This window comes from Cyprinus carpio, chromosome B3, assembly GCF_018340385.1.
Source record: "Cyprinus carpio isolate SPL01 chromosome B3, ASM1834038v1, whole genome shotgun sequence".
NCBI classification, from domain to species: domain Eukaryota; kingdom Metazoa; phylum Chordata; class Actinopteri; order Cypriniformes; family Cyprinidae; genus Cyprinus; species Cyprinus carpio.
Genome location: NC_056599.1, coordinates 9,438,413 through 9,452,514, shown reverse-complemented (window position 1 = coordinate 9,452,514; position 14,102 = coordinate 9,438,413).

Here is a 14,102-nt window from a genome sequence, read left to right as displayed (position 1 = left end):
CCTTGCCTACGGACCACTGAAAGATGTGGAGAGTGGAAGTTTTAGCGTGGTCGTTCACCTCTCTGCAGACTCGGTATTAATGAGAGGCAGGCGGCGGTGTTATTGGCCGGACAGCTATGCTAACTGCAGGTTGGCTTGAGTCGGGAGCTCTTGAGCGGAGCAATTAGGCGCTAAGTGTAAAAGACAGGAGGGGATGAAATCAGTTCAGCTAGACCGTGCATGAGGCCTGTTTCTGTAAATTGGAGGTAATAGGCAGATAGAGAAAGGTACTATTGCTGCACTAAGGGTGTTTCATTCTCACAAACCTGTGAGTTCTCAACTGGAGGAAAAGCAATGGAGGATCTGAGAAATTTGCTCTGAATGTCTCCCATCAGATGAAGCATGATAGTGGAAGTTTCATTTAAGGGTGTGTATGAACAGTGCTGGGTAGTAGCAATGCTATGAAGCAGAAAACAGTTAAATTTGCAGTTAGCTGGCACGTGATTGCCAGGAATTTACCATAAAAATATGGTAGCAAAATATGGTAATATTTTAGGTTTTAAAGATTTAACCTAAATTTACTTTAAAAACAATTACTTTTCAGTTTTACGTTTTGTTGTTGTTCTTCCAAAATTGAGTTTTTAAATTTTACTGTAAAGTTACATGAAATGTCCCATTGATCTATTATAGTTTGTCACCATGTATGGTAAGGGATCTTGCCATTAATCTAATCACAGGTTTTCACGGTAACATTTTTACTGTTAAAATCACACATTTTTTTTTCACCCACCCACCCACACACACACACAAACACACACACCACACACACACACACACACACACACACACAGAGAGAGAGCGCCAAGAGAGCACACATCGAGAGAGCGAGAGAGAGAGAGATACATAGATTTTTTTTATATACTTAGATACTTAGGTTTTTTTTACCACAGCAATTTTACTGTTAAAATTATGCTTTTTTAACAGTGTATTTTGTTTTATTGATAGCATGTTATACATAGATAGAAATATGAATATCAGATGAAAATCATAAAAAAATTAAATGAAAATAAAAATGTCTTGACAACTTACTGAAATAAAATTACTTAAATTAATAAAATTACTAGAACTAAAAGTGAAATAAAACGTAAAGCTAAATAGAAATATAAAAAAATATGAAAACATTAAAAAGTTCTAAAGGTTTGGATACATAGATGGATAGATCTATTACAGTTTTTAGTAAAAGTACATATATAGTACATAAATAGTTTTAGTACATATATAGTATAAAGGAACTTACCAATTAACAGGTTTTTGCCTGCCATTATCTTATCAGTCAAGTTGTTTGTCTGTTATTTCAGCTGTTTAGAATCAGTACTATAGCAACTTCAGTCAAGTCTCTACACGTTCAACTCGTTTCATAATTTCAAAGCAGGTTTTTAATGTCTTTAGGAGCCCTCAGGCTTTGCTGATTAATTGCTAACAGATCTTCTTTTTCCAGCTTCCTTTGCTCTGGCGATCATGCCTCAGAGGGCCAGATCCTCATCAACACCATGAGGTCCAGCTATCACGATACAACCAGCCGTTTACCAACCGCTTGATGCAGAATCATCCAGACCAAGACATAAGAAGTGAACCACAGCACATGGCAGTTTGCCTGAGCCTCTTGGTGATAAGAGGTTCATTCCAAAATGCTGAAATATTTAAAAAAGAGAAGCACATATCAAAAGTACTAAAAATTAGATTAGCTAATTAATTTGCATTAGCATCCACAAAACATACTTTAAAATAAAATAAAAAATATATATATATAAGTTTTGTGGACCAGAAGGACACTACTGTAGAAGAATGTTGAATCAGCAGTAAGTTCCTGTTATTCCAATTGAATTTCCTGTGTGCTGTGGCCATTTTAATTCAAATTTACACTTGTGAAATGAAAAGGGAACCAGTTATTAAATTAAATTGTGCCCAACCTTGCCTCATGAATATCTCATTTAGATGCTACAAAGTCTCAGCATGTCTCGAACAGAACTTACATGTTTTTCGAAGACCCAGCCTTGCAAACTTTGTCAAATGCAGTAACTGGTTCTTCTCAGAAATGCTCAGAATGTGTAAACTTACCTAACATTGCGTAAAGCCGGTAAATCAGGTTTCAGCGTGGCGCTTTGAGGAGCCTCTTGCCGTTTCTGTGTGCAGTATTCATCAGACGACCCAAGACAGCTTACCTGAGACTGAACTTCCACATCAGATACTGATCTGTCGACACTGAGAAAGCCTCTTAAAGCTGTTTATCTTGGTTAAAACTGCTACTTCAACTGTCTAGTTTACCTGTAAGTGGTCTGAGATCTGACAGAATATCTCTTTCTTTCTTTCCCACACACACATTTGGCTGGTGTGCTTACGTGAGAAGAAAGAAATCAAATGTTTGACCTCAAGCGGTGTTCATTTACAAACACATTTCACTTTATTTCCATTGAATATTCCTCCCTTGTTTTGGACAAAACCCTTCCGGGTCCTGAACCCGAATGCGAGGGAAAACATAACAAATGCTCAAGGACTGTTGAGATGAATGCCGTTCCATCATTACTGACTTAACCTCATATTACGCACCTCATTCACACTGAGCGTCTCCTTGGGTTTTCTGAAATGAAAGTGATTCCGAAGAGGTGAGAGTGCAGATCGAGAGTGAGACAGAAGAGATGAAGTGAACCCAGGTCACGGATGTGATTGGACTGTCATGATCCGGAGCCGCTGTGTCAGGATGTCTGATGCAAGCTGCCTAAGCTTTTGCACAAGCAAACAGATGAAAGTCCTGATCTCACCGCAGTTCTTTTCCACACATGCGTGTGATATTTCTTAATCTTCTGGGCTACTGTCTCTTTTTCTGCTGGTGGAACTTCTCTTTTTATTTGAATAACAGCTTGTTTTTTCACTGCGCTGGTGGGAGTGTAGCAAAAGGACGTCACGGGTCTTTAATACTTTGCTGGCCTTGGCATCAGTAAATCTATTTATTTCCCAAAATACCAAGAAAGCTTTCATTTTTCTAAAATATTCCATGTCTTTCTCAGATTTTCTTTGAGCCCAGACTTTCTGTGTCAGTTAGGATTTAGGAACTAAGAATGTTGGTTACCAGAGTTGCTGGTCCCCATTGACTTCCATAATATTTTCTTTCCCCCTGTAGAATCTGTCAATGGTTAGCAGCAACTATTTGGATGCCAACATACCTCAAAATTTCTTCTTTTATGTTTAACAGAACAAAGAAACTCATCCAGTTTTGAAAAAAAAAAAAAAAAAAACACGAGAAATTATAACAATTTTCACTTTTGGATGAACTATCCCTTTAAGCTTTAATTTTTTTCATATTTTTAAATTAGCTTTTATTTTAATTTAAGGAAGTTTTAATAGTTTTGTGATGCACTTGTGCATTTTTATTATTTCTGGTTAACTGTAGTTTTTTTTATTATATATATATATATTTTTTTATTTATTTTTAATATATATAGTTTTTTTTATTATATATATATATATATATATTATTTATAGTGTACAAGAAGCAAAAAATTATAGATTCTTTATATATAATACTAGATAAATACTTGTTTGCTATATAAGCAAAACTTTTTTTTTTTTGGTTATATTTTTTAATTTACACTTTTAACAAAAAAAAATCAAGAACATTTATTTATAACTATATCTGAACATGACACAACATCCCAAAAATATAGGAGACTTCAGGAAATCCACTGAATGAAGGTTAAAATGGCCACTGGCTTATATTTTGGTGGTGCACTTGAAAATGAAGGTACAGTACGTGATTCTGTGTGATTCAGTAAAACGTATTGTTGCTATGTAGGCCTTATGGGCTTTTACTTCCAAGAGAGGATTTAAAACGTGAAGTAAGCAATTCCGCACTTCCCAGTTAAAACCCAATTAGGTGTAATTAGAGAGAGCGTTTCCTGACTGTGTTGTGTGTAAATGGAGTGGCTGGCATCATTCGTCAGTGTTTGTATGTGTCGTCCTCCTCCTTCAGGGATACTGACACTCTCTCTTTAAATGGCCGTATTGATCGCATCTCGTCTGTGTCTGTGGCTGCATCTCCCGAGGATAACCTCAGTAAATCTTTAGGACTAGTCTCTCGCTCTTTCGCTCTCTCTGGCTTGGTCCCTCAGCGTAACTCATGAAAGGAGATAGAAATCTGTCCTTTCAGATGCTTTCTCTCCAGATTGATGGGCAGCTCTCCACGTCCACGCCGTCCAATCCTGACACTCGTGATGAATGGAGGGTCCAATCGGGGGACGTGACCCTTTGCCTCTTTATCCTCCCTCACGTTTCTCCCACTTGGTTTGCTGGAATGGAAGAAAGGCTAGGCTATCTGGCCACAGCGGGTGGTTATAGCTCTTCTTCTGTAGTTCCTCTGAGCTTTGGGTGAAGCGGAAGCGCATAACTGGGGTCTTTATACCTACATGAAAGGAGGGAGAACAAAGAGAGAGAATAAAGCTAAAGGAAGAGTATATATCCAAAAAATAATACCTGAAAGGAAAATGTTGGGAGTTGATGGTGAGATGATAAGTGGTTCCCATTCAGAAAAACACTCAGAGATAGAGAGGATGTTACAAGCTCTTTTCCAAGACTGGTATTCAGCCTTCTAAGTCAGCATCATGATGCAAATGTAACCTCAAAAGTGTCTGATTTTATATGCTTTACATATCATCAGGCAGCATCTTATTCATTCATAAGTAGCATACAGACACTTGTGGATTAAATGCATAGTCTGTTATTTATTTATTTATTTGTTTGTTTGTTTGTTTAACCAACTAAAAATATGTATAAATGACTTTTTATCTAATAATCAAATATTAATAAATATAAATCATAAATATAAATATATTATTTTATATTTATATTAAAAAAGTGTGTGTGCGTGTGTATATATTACATATTATATTTATATTTAATGTTATTTATATAATATATATATATATATATATATATATATATATATATATATATATATATATATATATATATATATATATATTAGTATTTGAGATTAAATATATATTTTCACATTTATAAGCAATTGAATATATTTTTAAAAATTAACCCATTGAATATGTCTCTGATTAATTTTTAACTGTGTGTGTGTGTGTGTGTGTGTGTGTGTTTGCTTGATGATGAGTTTTTGGCTCAAGGTTTACAACAATTTAAAGTCACACCAGAGGTGTTCAGCTGGGATTAGCACTTGGCTCAGTCAAGTTCATCCACACTGACTGAATCAGTCATTTCTTTTTTTAAATGATTATACACAGAGGCCTTATACACAGAGGCACTGTGTCATGTTAGAAGAGAAAAGGGTTCTATCCAAACTGTTACTGTAAAATTAGAAGAACTCAATTCACAAGAATATCATTATATACTTAAGCATTAAGATTGGTACTCATGGAAATTACTAAAGCTGTCAAACCTGTTCACATCCATATTTTATTTATTTTTAAATTCATTCTGTGATTTCATTTAGGTTTGGTACTTGTTGAAATTAATATTTTTTTTATTTTTGTTTTCATTCTTTTATTTCAATTATTGTATAGGGTGCATTTGGCCAATAAAATGTGTCAAAAAACTGTGTAAAAGCACAGCTTGTACCAGCCTTACATTTTAGCTGGTCTCTGCTAAGGCTGATCTGGATTGCTGGTTTTAAAGGGGTTTTGGGCACATGTCAGGTGGTCAGGCTAGGAGGCCTTAAGCTGGTTTAAGCTGTTCTTGTCAGATAAGTGCTGTCTGCGTAGGTTGCTCACTAGGGTTGAGAACAGAGCTTTAGTCTCATGCAGATGTGACCCAATTCAGACCGACTGAATGATGAGAGTAAGAGAGGGACAGATGAAAGAAAAAGAGAGGAGAACGAAAGTGTTTGATTCTGAAACAAACACCATATAACTGTCAGATATGACTTATTCACTCATTGGTTCTCTCTAGTCTTATAGATTCAGGTACACTCTCAGAAAAAAGGGACAAAAGCTATCACTGTGTTTTTTCCCTCTTAAATGGTACTAATATGTACCATTTACATTTTATTGTACATGTTATAGATAGTAATATATACATTCAAGAACAAAATATGCATCCTTTAGGGGTTAATAAGGTACAAAGGTGTACTTTTTAAGGGGTACTGCCCCAATGACAGCTTGTGTACATTTTTCTGTGAATGTACATGGGACACTTTTGAGGACAAAAATAAGGCTTGACCTAGTATATAATCCTTTAGGGGTTTTAGTATATATAAAATGATATTATGTTATATTGTTATGACTAGTTATGTATGTTTATTGTATGTTTTTTGTATTTTTTGATCTTAAGCTAAGGTTGGTTGCTTAGAAAAGTATTGGCACACTTCAACAAATCCCATTTTTTGAGGTATCATTCATGTCTGGAGGATGAGTTTTGCAGAGTTTTAAAGTTATCATAATAATTACTGCAGGGCAGGATTGTTATAGTTAACTAAAACTAAAACCATTAAAAAATATAAATTTTTTAAAAAAGTTAACTGAAATAAAAAAAGAAACTATATATATATATATATATAAACTAATAATTACAGTAATTTCATCTTGGCATGAATGAAGCATCATTATAGTGACTTAGTCACTCCATTTTGAAAGTGCCATATTATACGTTTTTGTGGTAGTTCTGCACTTCATCCGTCTGTGTGTCTTTTGTGCTTCCCTTTAGACATGACTTCTGACGAAGAGAAACCAAGATTTTGTCTGTTATTCTTTTCATTATCCTCATCTCTCTGGATTCATTCTGACTCAGCTTTCGTGGGCTGAAAATTAATAAATTCATATTTCACTCTTGATAACCTTCCAAAGACCCCAGAGTCATTAGACATTTTCCCATCATTCCCTCTTTCTCTCTCTCTCTTTTTGTATGTGATTCTAATTCTCCTCTTCTTCTACCCGTCAGGCCGCAGCGGCTTTCATCCGAGGCTGATGAAGAAGACTGTCTCCGATGCTTTGAATGGTCTCTGGTTTCTCCTTTACCGCCATCAACACAGCTTTCCAGAATCGCTCCAAGTGCAGACTAATAATCAGCATTCCTGTTTGACTTTCACCAGCTGTGGAGCTGATCCGGCATCCCGGTTCACAGAGTGACGTGCCCTCTATTTTGATGTGTCAGGCTAAAACATGCGGCCCATTTGTCTTAGTTAATTGGGGCAGAACAGAGCATTGTGGGTAATTCTCCTGTGTCTGTACTGTCTTCACCTCTCCTCCTTTTCTGTTTAAAACGGTCTGAGTGTTTCATAATTCACGCCTCAGGAGAACCGAACTCTGAGCTCAGAGCCGAATCAAAAGCTTTTTCTACCTCTTCTATTTCAATTCATCTGCTCTGACTTTACTCTCGATGACTGGCGCGTTCTGAAGAGAGAGATGATAGAAATCATTATAAATGTATGGATTTTTGCATTACTTTGGTGTAAAAAAAAATAAATAAAAAAAACTCAGTAGTAAAGGTTGAAATTTCCTGTTGTATCATTGTTCAGGTAGTTAGTTGTAAATATACAGACAATCTAACTGCAACTAATTTACTGACCATAGATAATAATGGAATAGTTCACCTTAAATGAAAATCAGGCCATCAAAGAGTTTGTTTCTTCATCAGAACAAATTTGGAGAAATGTAGCAATACGTGACTTGGTCACCAGTGATTGCTTTGCAGTGAATGGGTGCCGTCAGAATGAGAGTCCAAACATCTGATAAAAACATCACAATAATCCACAAGTAATCCACATCACTCCAGTCCAACAGTTAATGACTTGTGAAGAGAAAAACTGTGTGTATGTAAGACACAAATCCATCATTAATAACTTCAGACTGTTGCTTTTGACCAAAACACGACTCCATAATCCATAATACTGCTTCCTGCAGTAAAAAAGTTGTCCTGGCTGAATCTGGAGAGAAATCTGCACAGATCAAGCACCATTTACAAGATTGTTGCTTTTTACTGTAAAGCATTGCCAACAGAAGATGATCTTTTTCACTGGAAAAGTGTTATTACGGATTATGGACTCATATTTTAGTTGAAAGCAACAGTTAAAACACCTTAATGATAGATTTGTTTCTTACAAACACACAGCTTTTCACTTCACAAGACATTCATTTATGGACTGGAGTGGTGTGGATTGCTTGTGATTTATTGTGATGTTTTTATCAGCTGTTTGGACTCTCATTCTGACGGCACCCATTCACTGCAGTTCATTTATGGACTGGAACAAGTGATAATGTAATGCTACATTTCTCCAAATTTGTGGAAGAAACAAATTCATCTACATTTTAGATGGCATGAGGGTGAGTGCATTTTCAGCAAATATTCATTTTTGGCTTAACTGTTCCTTTAAAGAACATTTTAATAATCTAAAGAACCTTTTGTGGAATGGTTTTATGGATATTAAAAGTTCTTCATTAAAGCACTTAGGAGTGCAGAGCTTGTACAGCTGGAAGCATTTGCATTCATAGACTTAAAGTGTGTTGCTGGCTTTAGGTGTGCAGTAATTTAAACTGTGATTGGTAATCAGTGGACTGTTTGTTCACGCAGTGTTTTTAATTAAAGCTAGTTGTTCTGCCCGTCACAAAATACAACACGCCACACATCTCCCTCAAAATGAGCAGAGCTAACTCTGAACCACTGCTCTATAGAACTCACCTGTGTACTGAATACATAATGGAAAAGAATCCTAATGATTTAGTTTTCAATTATTTAATAATACATCAAAACTGCAAACTATAGTAAATTGGACTAACTCTTACACTGGACTGTTTTTCTAATAGAAACATGCTAAGCGTATGTGTTTGTCTGATGCACTCGCAGCATTTCACACATCACACTGTGTTATAAAAACAAGGCATTCAAGTTAAAAGTTCAACTTTGAAAAAATGCACCTCAGGACGTTGTGTTTTTTTCCATTCCACTGCGCTTCATGATGCATCTTGTGTTTTTAATAGCAAAAACGCATTCTGTGTGAACGGCCCCTTTGACCACCACAGGAAAAGTGTTGCAAATAGCGTCACGGACAGATGATTTTACAAGGTTGCTAGCAAGGAAGTGGTACGTAAATTGTGAAAACTGTGAATGCAGTCAAAATAAGTGGCATGTACTTCAGCCTAGGAAACCAAACATCCAGGAGCCAGATGCAGAAACATAACCACCATATTTAAGACTTATCTAATCTGATCAACTAGCGGTTAGCCGAGGCATAATCGTTCTTACTTTTTGTTTTAAGTAAAATCATTTATGCTACAAACCAGTGTTTAAAATAATAAGGCATGAAAATATTATGATAATAAATCCCAGTTTACAATATCAAGCAGCATAACAGACTTCAGCTTTCAGCTTTCTTCAGCTAAAACAACTAGACACTGGAAACTTTGCACGTTAAAGTAAACAATTTCCCACTCCTCTGTTAAAAACGAGTTGGACATTGCTATGAAAACATTGCTGGCTAAAACTTTAAAAACAGTTCGCACAAAAATCTGACATTATTTACTGACTGTTATGCTGTTCTAAATCTATTAGCTATTATTGAGTCTATCATTTACACAACATAACAACAAAAAAAGGACATTCTATATATTTTAAAAAGTAAGGCATTTTAGGTTGCTTTTAACTGAAAATCTTGCCCTTTGTCGCAGGGGCAAAAAACAACTGCTGTTTTTATGTTCTGATATAATTTGGACGTCAACAGCACAAGTCAGTTTTAAACAAGAGATTAAGCTTGTGTCATCTAGCAGAAGTGAGAAAGACCGATGCAGGAATATAGAAAGTCAAGAAGGGACTGACGGTGTGTGTGTGTGTGTGTGTGTGTGTGTGTGTGTGTGTGTGTGTGTGTGTGTGTGTGTGTGTGTGTGTGTGTGTGTGTGAATGGCGGGGTCTTAATGCCTGATTGGGCTGATTAGAGGAAGTACTGCGCTTGCACTTTTGATAAATTGCTTTGATGAGAGAGATACCAAATGAGCAGCAGATGAGCTATTAAAAAGAGAGAGAGGGATGGGAAGGTGGAGAACGGACGGCTTTTGGAAGGTTGAATGTCATTGCTGACCTACAACAACTTATGAGCAGCTCCTTCTCGAGGGTCAGACGGCCACAAAACATCAGGATGCAGATACAGAGATAGAGGTCAGACTGATATCTGATCAACACTGTACTCTCGTTTTACGGGAAACCAGTCCATAGAAACATAACACTATAAATGAAAGCATATCAGACTTCTGTTTTATTTGTATAAATGCAGCATCTAATATCTTGTTTCTTTCGTTTGATTTTGCAGTGAAATTTGACCGGGACATATTTTGGTGATGCTCTTTAACGCACTGATGGTCCAAGAAACGGTGTCGGCTCAACATTTGCACACTGCAAATCTCTTTCCTTGTGGGATGAGAACTGCTTTGCTCCCTTGATCTCTGTTTTGGTCTCTCTGTCCCTTCGCCCGCCTCGTCTAGTGTCCCAATCAGTGACATTTAGACAGAAATGGTAATTGATTCATGTAGCGAATGCTGCGGAAACACTCCTCCGGTTTGGCAGGCCGTCCGCTGTGGGGTTTCTGAAGAAGCTTTCACATGCGCTGGTTATTAGATGTGTTTGCTATTGCTGTTGCTCACACTTTAGCTTAGAGGTTTTAACAAACTTCTAATCCCTACTATTAAACTTCAGCATGCAGCTTGTTGGGAGAGAATATGTGTGACCAAATCCCACACACTTTCATTGACCGAGGGACCTGAGCCATATCTAGAGACCTGAATGTCACAGAGACTTGGACCAGATTGCAACCAACTAGCATAGCATGACATTGCATCATATCGTCATATTTTACACTGGCAAGCACCTTAAAATATCTACATTTACATGTTAAAATTGGAGCTTTAGCACTGTTCTGTTCTTATAATGGTATACTTGTCATATTATTTTCGTAATAGCATTGATGGATACTTTAAAAGTCCTCTTGGGAAGTTTGTGTTAGGAAGTCATAATTATGATGTCAGGTGCATTTTGGAGCAATGTACTATTTCTACATTCAGTTCAACAAGACTTTTGAACTATAATGAATTAAGAATGCACGTTGAGTGCCTTTGCTTTTTATGTTTTCATTCAATTTATAAAGCTTTTGTAAACTGAATTGTTATGCATTCTATCATAACTGCACAATACAGTACGATGGTATTTTGTACATTTGAAATGTACGATTAATGCAGACTCTGCATCCATTGCATCCAACATGTTTTCTTACTGACACGCCATTTTTTTTTTATCATAAATAGTGCTACAGTTGGGTTCTTAAAAGTGAAACTCCCATTCATTTTGTCCAAAGGGAATATTTAATGATAACTTAAACATTCTAAAAAAGCTTAACTTAAAAAGAACTTTTATTAAAAGCTACAAAGTTGTTAATCGATGGCATATGCTTTTGTTGAAGCTGTCGGTCTGCATTATTTTAACCCGTTTTCATTTAATAACCTTGTTTAACAGCACACTTCCTGGTGAAAATTTTACATTGCCCATGTTTCCCCACAAATCAGAGAACTGAAATGACCAAATCACACCGAAAGCACTGACAACAACGTAATAAAAGTAATTCTCCTTATATGTTCTTGTATATATGCATTGTTTAAAAATAAACTGATAATATTTTATTCCGATAACCATCTTTAAATCAATAGCTTTATTCATTTTTAATTTAATATATAGCAATTCCCATACTATTTTTTAAGTAGCAGGTAATATATAGTATATACTGCATAGTAAGCATTACACTGTTGCAATTCAGTCTGAGTAATTTTTTATGTTTTTATTTTTTAGGTTTTCTTGTGTTCATTTTTTGTTTGATAATTTTCTGTTTATGCTGGTTAGGGGATGCTGGGTCTGTAGAGCTGCAGTAAACTTCTTTGAATCCTCCACTGTGATCTTCCTTTAGACCACACGCGTGCACGCTGTGTTTCTGAGCGCTGATGAGCGGGAACCTGATGATAAGACCATGCTAATTTTCCCTCGTCTTATCTCATAAGGACTCTGCGGTGGATCTGGCTCATTGCTGTTACAAGATACCGAGCAACATGTGTCCACATCTTGACTGATGTAAGCGTGTTGTGTTGTCTTGATGAGGCTTCTTCTGCTAAGTTTGATGAACTGTTGTGGTTTGGAGAATACTTTTGTAAAAAATACAGAAAAACTGTAAACACAATTACGGCCAAAAACTGTAAATTTACAGTACACTGTAAAAAAAAGTCTGTAGTTTTTACAAAATAAATTTTGGCAGCTTGGTTGCCAGAATACTTTTGTAAAAAATACAGAAAAAACTGTAAACACAATTACGGCCAAAAACTGTAAATTTTACAGTATAAAACTGTTATTTACAAACAAGAAAATTTTTTGAATGTAAACCAGTAAAATTCAACAACGCACACTGCTATTAAAATCTGTTTTGTACCTTTAACATACTGACAACCACCATAATAATGCAGGTGGTAAAAGAGAAAGCCACATGAAGAATCGAAGTTCATCACAAGTAGCTTCGCCGCCACTAAGCAGAAGTTTATATTAATATATAGAAGGTGCACAAAGTCATTCATGCAAACACAAAACAACCATCATGGTGACACACCGATACTTAAACAATTCAATAAAACTTTCATTTTAAACAGCAGAAGATGTAACATAAAGCCCAAATGTACAACTGATAACAAAAAAACGCTGATTATTTAAACAAAATACTTTCCAAATGTGGAGCGTCACACAGGGAATTCTGGGAATATCAGTTTACAGTTTTTGACTGTAAATTATACATTGATTTGTTCTTTTTTTATTTCTAAAAACTGTAAAATTATCAGCATTTTACTGTAAAATTACATGAAATGTCTGGTTAGATCTTTTACAGTTTTTCCCTGTATATAGTACAGGAACTTACTGTTAACCTATTAACACTTTTTTTTTGTAGCGTTTTTACAAAATTGTACAGTTAAAATGACACTTATTTTTTACAGTGTACAATATGCTACAAACAAATAGCCTAAATTATAAAAACAATATTATTATAATTGTAGCCATATTTTTATATATATAGATGGGCAACCTCTCAGGTTCACAATTATTTTTATTTTTTTTGTGGAAAAAAATGTATTACCTCAATTTGCATCGTTTCATCAATCATGCTAAAATTAGTCTACAGCATAAACTTGTAAAGTGACATACATACTTTATTTGTATTTTTTAAAAACAACAGACTAAAAACTTTAGTTTTTACAATATTTGCATGTCAAATTTAACAAATTGTTTTGTTATGAGTATTACATTTCTATTTCTCTGTTTTTGAGTAATTTAACAAATAATTTTGATTACAATCACATATTGTTATTGTAAATATAACAAAATCTTATGTTTAATAGTTTACAAAATTCCACTGTGAATTAAAACAAAAAAAATATGTTTTGGGGTTTACAATACTTTTCTGTATGGATTTTTACATAGTTTTTTCTGTAAATTTCACGGTCATTTTTTACAGTGTGTTGTATGCTGATAAAACTGCAGGGCCAAAAACCTACTGCATGCAAATACACTTATGCAAATGGAGGGTGTTACGGGCCCGTAGAGGGAAAACCGAAGCCTCAATTTGCATTCAGCTTGCAGAAAAGGCGCTGATAGAGTCTTAGTTTGATGCTTAATTAGTTGCTTGTCATGTCAACTGATGCTTTTTATTCACAGCGACTCTGTGACAAACTTCACTGACTACTGCACCGGTTCCTCTGAGGACATCTGCGGTCTTCCTCAAATGCACGATGACGCTAGCATGCAGGAAAGTCAAAATAAATGAGGTCTCTTTAATATTTCAATCATTTCTTCTAGACGGCAATATAATTACATGGATCTGCTTCTCTGATGTTTCTTCTGAGAAAATGAGACATGTTTGAGATCACAGGGATCATCTGGAATTTTAAAATAGAGGTTTAATAATGTGCTCAGATACCAAAGTTTGCCATCAATTGTTCTAAGCTGCACCACATTCATTTTATAGCTTTGTATCCTTAATGTATAATAACTATTGACTCATTTATGTTTTTATATTTGTTTTGGCATAAACCTACAAT